The sequence below is a fragment of the Macaca thibetana genome, chromosome 3, assembly GCF_024542745.1.
Source record: "Macaca thibetana thibetana isolate TM-01 chromosome 3, ASM2454274v1, whole genome shotgun sequence".
Classification (NCBI taxonomy): domain Eukaryota; kingdom Metazoa; phylum Chordata; class Mammalia; order Primates; family Cercopithecidae; genus Macaca; species Macaca thibetana.
In genome coordinates this window covers 73,266,359-73,272,976 of record NC_065580.1, presented here as the reverse complement: position 1 = coordinate 73,272,976, position 6,618 = coordinate 73,266,359, and the positions used below count along the sequence as shown (strand labels likewise).

General features: G+C 34.5%; 1 pseudogene; it reads right to left on the bottom strand.

The window, feature by feature from the left end:
* Positions 1-258: 258 nt before the first annotated feature.
* LOC126949940 (NADH dehydrogenase [ubiquinone] 1 alpha subcomplex assembly factor 4-like) lies at positions 259-782 on the bottom strand (annotated as a pseudogene).
* Between the last annotated feature and the right edge of the window lie 5,836 nt (positions 783-6,618).

Here is a 6,618-nt window from a genome sequence, read left to right as displayed (position 1 = left end):
ACTTATAATAAAGGTACAGATGTGCTGATTAGTCATGCTGACATGTACATATGAAATATGCCCAAACCAAATGAAAAGAAAACAAAATATATCCTATGGCAATCTTGAAAAGTCAGGGAGTTCAATAAATGTTAAGAGTATTCTTTCACAATGAGAGCATTAAGCACTTGGTAGTTAACAAAATTTAACATGCAAAAAATGAGAAAATATACAGGATGAGGGATGAGGAGTACACATAGGAATTTTTTGTGATTTTCTTCATTCTGATTGTATAGATTTCTTGTCTTCAGGAGGGAAGATTTTGAGTTCAAAAGTAAATTATTTAAGAAGGGAATTCACATCTTTCTGTTCTAAATGGTATTCTTGCGCTATTTTCTCAGCAGTCCATGTTTCTTGATAAAGTGTATGATTATTGAGAAATGTCAATGCTTCTATAATGGAAATTTTGCCTTTGGGAATGCTCTTAATGTTTATTATGTCAAAGTGATGGCTTTTGGGCAACCTGAATTCCTTTGGCTCTTGACGTTTTTCAGCAGCTTTTACCTGCACGGAAGACACAGCATCTTTGCAATCAACATACATATGTTTTAGAAATGAGAACATCTGTCATCTTTACGAACAATCTCTCCCTTAATTTCTGGATAGAGACTAATCTGCTCTTGCAGGAGGCTGTTGGTAGAGGGGTGACTGGGAGGCGAAGAGGGCTTCATCTTGCTGATTTCCCGTTCCGCTGGGTTCTCTAGGTTGAAATTCCTGATCCCGCGAGTCACCCCAGCCGCCATCTCAACACGATGCCCTCAGATTCACGCCACATGAGGGAACACTGGCGCAGGAAACCTCCAGCGAAGCTGAGAATTCTTAAAATATTTTATGAAATTAACTGGTCTTTTAATATTGTGCCATCATTTGTAAGAATTATATTCAATACCTTAATTTAAGCCACTCTAAAAATAGCAAAGCTGAAAAAAACGACTAATCCTTGGAACATACCATCTTGTGTATTCTAAGATTAACCATTCACCCATTATTTAATTTTTGGGAAACAACTAATTTGAAATAATGGGATTTTCTCTCTCAACATCTCAGGTTTTGAATATCTTTTGGGGAAAAGAGAAATTTCATTCTCAGACTCTTTCTACTGTTACAATAAAAATCTTTTGTTAACTATATTCACTCAGTTAAGAAAGAGAAAATAAAATGGTCTGCTTGTTATGTCATTATCTCCAGAGTAAATTATGTGGGTGCCAATAAACTCTCTAAATTCATTGAAACTGAGAAGGATTCGATTGCTACACACAAACAACTTTTCATGATTGCTGCTTATTTTCAAGCACATCCTTGTATATAATTAGTTCCTCTTCCTTAAAACAGGTCTTGTTTTGTGCTTCATAATTTCATGTCTAAGATGAGAATATAATTTTCTGAAGTTGATTTACACAGCATATCAAGGGAGTAGTAGCATTATTTATTTTATTGTATGAGAAAGACTTATTAGGCAAGAGAAAATTCTCCTTCTATTTTTTCTTTGAATCTGCTTTGAAGACAAAATTATGAAACAAAGACATAAAAGTGCAATTGCTATTTCTGGCAATATTGGGTGAGCAAAAGATGGCAGCCCCAAAGAAAAGAAAGAACAAAGTTGTAATAACTGTTGTGGTTGCCTTAATAGTAAAGTGCAGGCAAATTTCCAAAAACATCCCAAAGGAGAAAATTATTTTTCTCTGAATACACTCACAGCATAGAAAACAACTCATTACAGAGATTTACTTTGGGAGTTTTCTAATAGCTATAATGACAAATCTCATAAGTTCATAAGCGCACATATCACCCTGAGATATAGCCATGGAGTCATGCCTTTATATTTTCAATAAGTTATATGCTTAATCCAGTAACTAGAATTGGCCTTGCCATGTTTTTAAAATTCTGAACCTTAGTTCATTACAGATGGCTATACTGAGTCAATGCAGAGGTTGAAGAATTTTTCTGGAGATCTAGAAATCTCCTTGCTATGCACTTTCTGTCTTTTCAAGACAAAGTAATTGGAATTCTTTAAGCATGAATGTAAGAGAGTGGGTCATTATTCAGCATTCACAGTCTTCCTTACCCAAGAATGCAAAATACTTTAAAGACCAAACTAAATGCAAAATTTGGGTTGAACTCAAGGCTAAAGAAAATGCAAGGAGGTGGAAAAATACCTAAAAACTTTGTGTCCATTTATTCTCAAGGGGTGGCCAGTTACCCTAAATTGAAGAAGAGGAATGCAAAATGCAGCAAGGAGGTTATCACATTATCCTAAGGAATTTTGATAATGATAGGAGTTAACTTAGATCACCATCCACAAACCCAAAAAAATCAAAGAACAAAAATTACCGAAAACAAGAACATAAAAAAATTAATTGTATACCACCAAAATAATCTAAATGAATAACTTGTAAATCTTATTCCAGTGGAAATTACATAGCGGTGCCAAAGAGAGATATAATTGCTACATAATATCAGAAGAGAGTACACTAAAATCCCCTCTGAAGAGATCATTGTACTTTTCAGGAGGCTCATGGAGCTGCTTCTCATCCAACTTCCTACAACGCAATTTAATGATTTTTTAATATTTTTGATGAAGGAGTAAGTCACACACACACACACACACACACACACACACACAGAGTTATGTTCATATTAAGTCTCCAAAGAATGATTGAAGCATTACTGGAACTGCTGAAAGAGGTTAATATTTTTCTAGACAAAAGCTGCCTTAGACACGAAGAATGAACAATTGAAGATTATTTTGTCTAAAAGTCTCATTACTGCATATAGAAGCATAGAAAGTCTTTTTGTATATACTCCAAGAAAGGAAATGAGATGAATTTTGGGAACATGACCTTATGTTTCTGGTGAGATTTAAAATTTTCATCTAATTAATATGGCATGAGGTTATCTTTCAGAAAGTCCCAGAACATATGTGAATAGGAATGCTTAAGATATACATAATTGTCCATGTTGAGTAAATCACTTTGTAAGGGTGCTAAGTCCCCTAATAAACAGACTGAGAGAAAATCATGAAAATTATTTTTCAGTCACTACTCTAAAGAAAAAATTATCCAAAGATAAAAAGAACTAGTTATATATTCACTTTTCAATTTACCTTTGATGTGATAAGATATACATCAGATTTAAGATCAATTAACTAGTAAATACTATAACTCAGTTTCCTTGTAAACACACCAGACATATGCTCACAATATTTTAAAATAGATTTCTTAAGGGAAATTTGACTTCTATCTATTTTTAAACTGTTTAAACACTTTGAACTACTTGGATGAAATATTCAAATGGATGTTAGTAAATAATAGAACATATGTTATGATTTTGTTGTTTTACATGTAAATTCCTAATGAAATTATACTTACAGAATAGACTTTTTGCTTTGGGGAATTTTTTATGCCAACAGTGGTTACCAGTGTGTCTCCGATGAAAACTGAGAGAGGCTAATAGGCAGTAATGCAACAACTCCTCCTTATACAGTGGATTTAATGAGATTAAATCAAGCTGTGTTGCCTGTGTACACACACTGGCAATGCTTCTTGTTTATGGCAACCTGGAAATCTTTCAGTAGGCTTATTACTTTTCGTGACCACATTCTTATAAGGCTTATTATCAGATATGTAGCAGCCTAAATTCCAAAAACAAAAGCAAAAACAAAACAAAACAAAACAAAAAACTACACAAGCCATATTATAATGCTAAAAGTGAAGAAAAGTCTTGAACTTTGTGTAAAAAATTCAGATGTGAATACAACCAAATTGGATAATTTGGGACAAAAGTCCATTTTAGGAAGGGTCACCCAAATCAATATTTTATCATCATTTTATATATAAACCAGATATTTGCCAAATAACTTATTTAATTTGGGAAAAAACACTCTATAAATTATAAAAATGGTTTAGTAGAAAAGTTATTCTACATGATAGATTCCTACAGGGGAGATAAATCTCAAATATAATCTTAAGAAGGTCCATCACGACTTTGGGTGAATACTTGTAGTGATTTTTTGAAAGTATTTTCCTATCTGAATGCCACAGAGACTGTCATTCCCATAATTAAAGTCACGAGTCTAGGTTAGAAAATGTTTACAGCCTGGGAAAAGAAAGACATTAATATTTTATAAAGAATTAACTACTATCAGAAAGGTGTTACCTAATACATCATGTTTAGGGTTATGAAGGAAAAGAACCTCAAGAAATTTTTAACATGGAGATAGAAAGAATACAAACTGCAAAATGTCCATAGGAAGTTGGGACAATAGAAAGACATAAAATGAAGGTTTAAGGTCGGAATATCCATTTCAGAAAGGAATCTGAAGATTTATGTGGGAGGAGGGAGAGGAGAGGGTGGTAAAAATAGAAGATAAACTGTGAATCTTCAGAATTGAGTTTGGAGGTGGTCTCTGTCTAACAGTCATGAGAGGAATGAAAAGTTTGACAAGAAAATAACACCTGTTAGAATCTGTCATTAATAGAGTGAAGTGTGGGGTTCTGCAGAAAATTCTCTGTAAGCATAAAAATCCCAGGCAAGGTTGACAGATCCTTTTTCCAAATAAAGTCTGTCAGGTAAAATTTCATGAAGTATTAGTCTGTGAATGACCAAATTTCCTCCTGCAAAGAACAGGAACTATGCCTGGATGAAGAAAAGGAAATGGAAGGTGTCCATTAAAATAGACAAAATTCTGTTGCTAGATTTTCACTTCATACTGACAACTATTAACTAACTGCTGCTTTGGGTGATTGCCTGGGTTAGGATGTCAGGACTTCAGGACATCAGACTTTCCTGTAATCTCAAACAGTACCATCATGGCATTTTCTTGATTGGTCTATTTTCCTTTTCTGTGGGCTTTTAAGATTTTACTATTATTAGGCCATCCATTTGTTTAATTTCTCTCCTTCCTGAAGATTCTTTCCCATTGAAACAGTGTTTCTGAGAGATGATGTGACTTGGTGATATCAATCAGGAATTGCTCACCCAAGAGGAAAATTTCCCATTGGCAAATTGCTGGGCTCTCAGCAAAACCAGACACCTCCCAGGCAAAGGGCTTGAGGCTGACAAGAGTCAACGAAGAGGACACTTATGTCTAACCATATGAAAAGCCTAGATGATAAGCATTTACATGTTCATATTATTCTGACAATCACGATGTTCTGCCTAGGACATAATAGTTTTCACTGTAATGAATAATACTGCAGTAAACATTCTACTCCTATAATACCTACGTCACAGAATTGTGCAGTTGAAAGAGACCACATATACTATCTAATCCAATCGTTTCCCAGTTACTGTAGCTGAAATTCCTTTTTCCCATATGAAATCCTATATAGCATTTCTTTGTCCCTGCACCACTCCTATCTAATGTAGTGCCTTAGTCGTTTAGAGGAAGGAGAGAATTCTTCTTCTTCTTCTTTTTTAATGTTCCGTCTTTCATCCTGAAGGATTTCCTCTGTTTTCCATTTTATCTGGGAGGTGCTTTTCACACTTCTTCACACTGATCTCACTCTTTAAAGAGTGGTTGGAGATGTCTTTCCAATAGTTCTGTTGGCAATTTCCAAATAGGAAGAGTATTCTTGATAAGCAATGTCATCAGCAACTCTCATCCTCCTTCCCCAAGCCTAGATCAGTCATTCCCCAGATCTCAGAGGCTTTTATTTTATTTAATAAGGTACTTTCAAAGAAAGGCATCGAATTTGATATATAAAGTAAAAAAAAATTCCTAACACAGGCTATTTTTATTATTTTCAAACAGTGTAGAATGATGTCAGCACAAAATTGCATCTATATCGTAATTTTCGTTCTCAAATAAGACAGTTTGGAAAAATATTTACTCTTCAAATCAGAGGATAACAGCATTCATGTACTTAGAGCTCAAAATTGGAATGTTTATCTAACAGTTCTGAACATTGTGTTTATGAAAATCGTTTGTTGTTACTGTTGTTGCTGGTTTGTCGGGGGGAGTTTAGGGGATGGGGGTGTGTGTTCTACTAGCTCCTGGTTGTATTTTCTACCATCTCAAACCAAAATAGAAACGTGTATTGGAGAACACAGAAATATTATATCTTCTTGCAAAAGTGGTCACCTAAAACTAATAGGAGGAATTTAAAATGTTGAGTATTTAATATTGTCTTCAAGTGAAATAGTGAGACAAAGATTTATTTTCTTGTTCTTTTATTTGTCTCTCTCTCTCCTTTGTCACATAAACTGCTTTTGTTTTTCCTATAGCTCAATGCCTGCCATTTAGTCATCTATATATGGTCCCTTTGGAACAAGCAAATAGAATGTTTTCTTGGCTTTTGTGTCTGGCAGGAGCAGGACAAGGAAATAATTCCAGCACACATATTTGGCTGTCTGGATCTTTTCCACAAAACAAAAATAGAAAGTAGAAAAATTTTAAAAGTTTAGCTCTCAGGAGCAGCTGTCTGGCAAACATTATTGCATATGCAAAGTAGTCCTTGTAGGACAATCCCAGGAGAAGCCATCCCCCTGGTTTACATGACTTACAGGTCAAAATGAAGTTTGCTTGCATATCTTGCTTGGCTTTCTCCAAACATCTAGTAGTCACACTAGATGACTGGT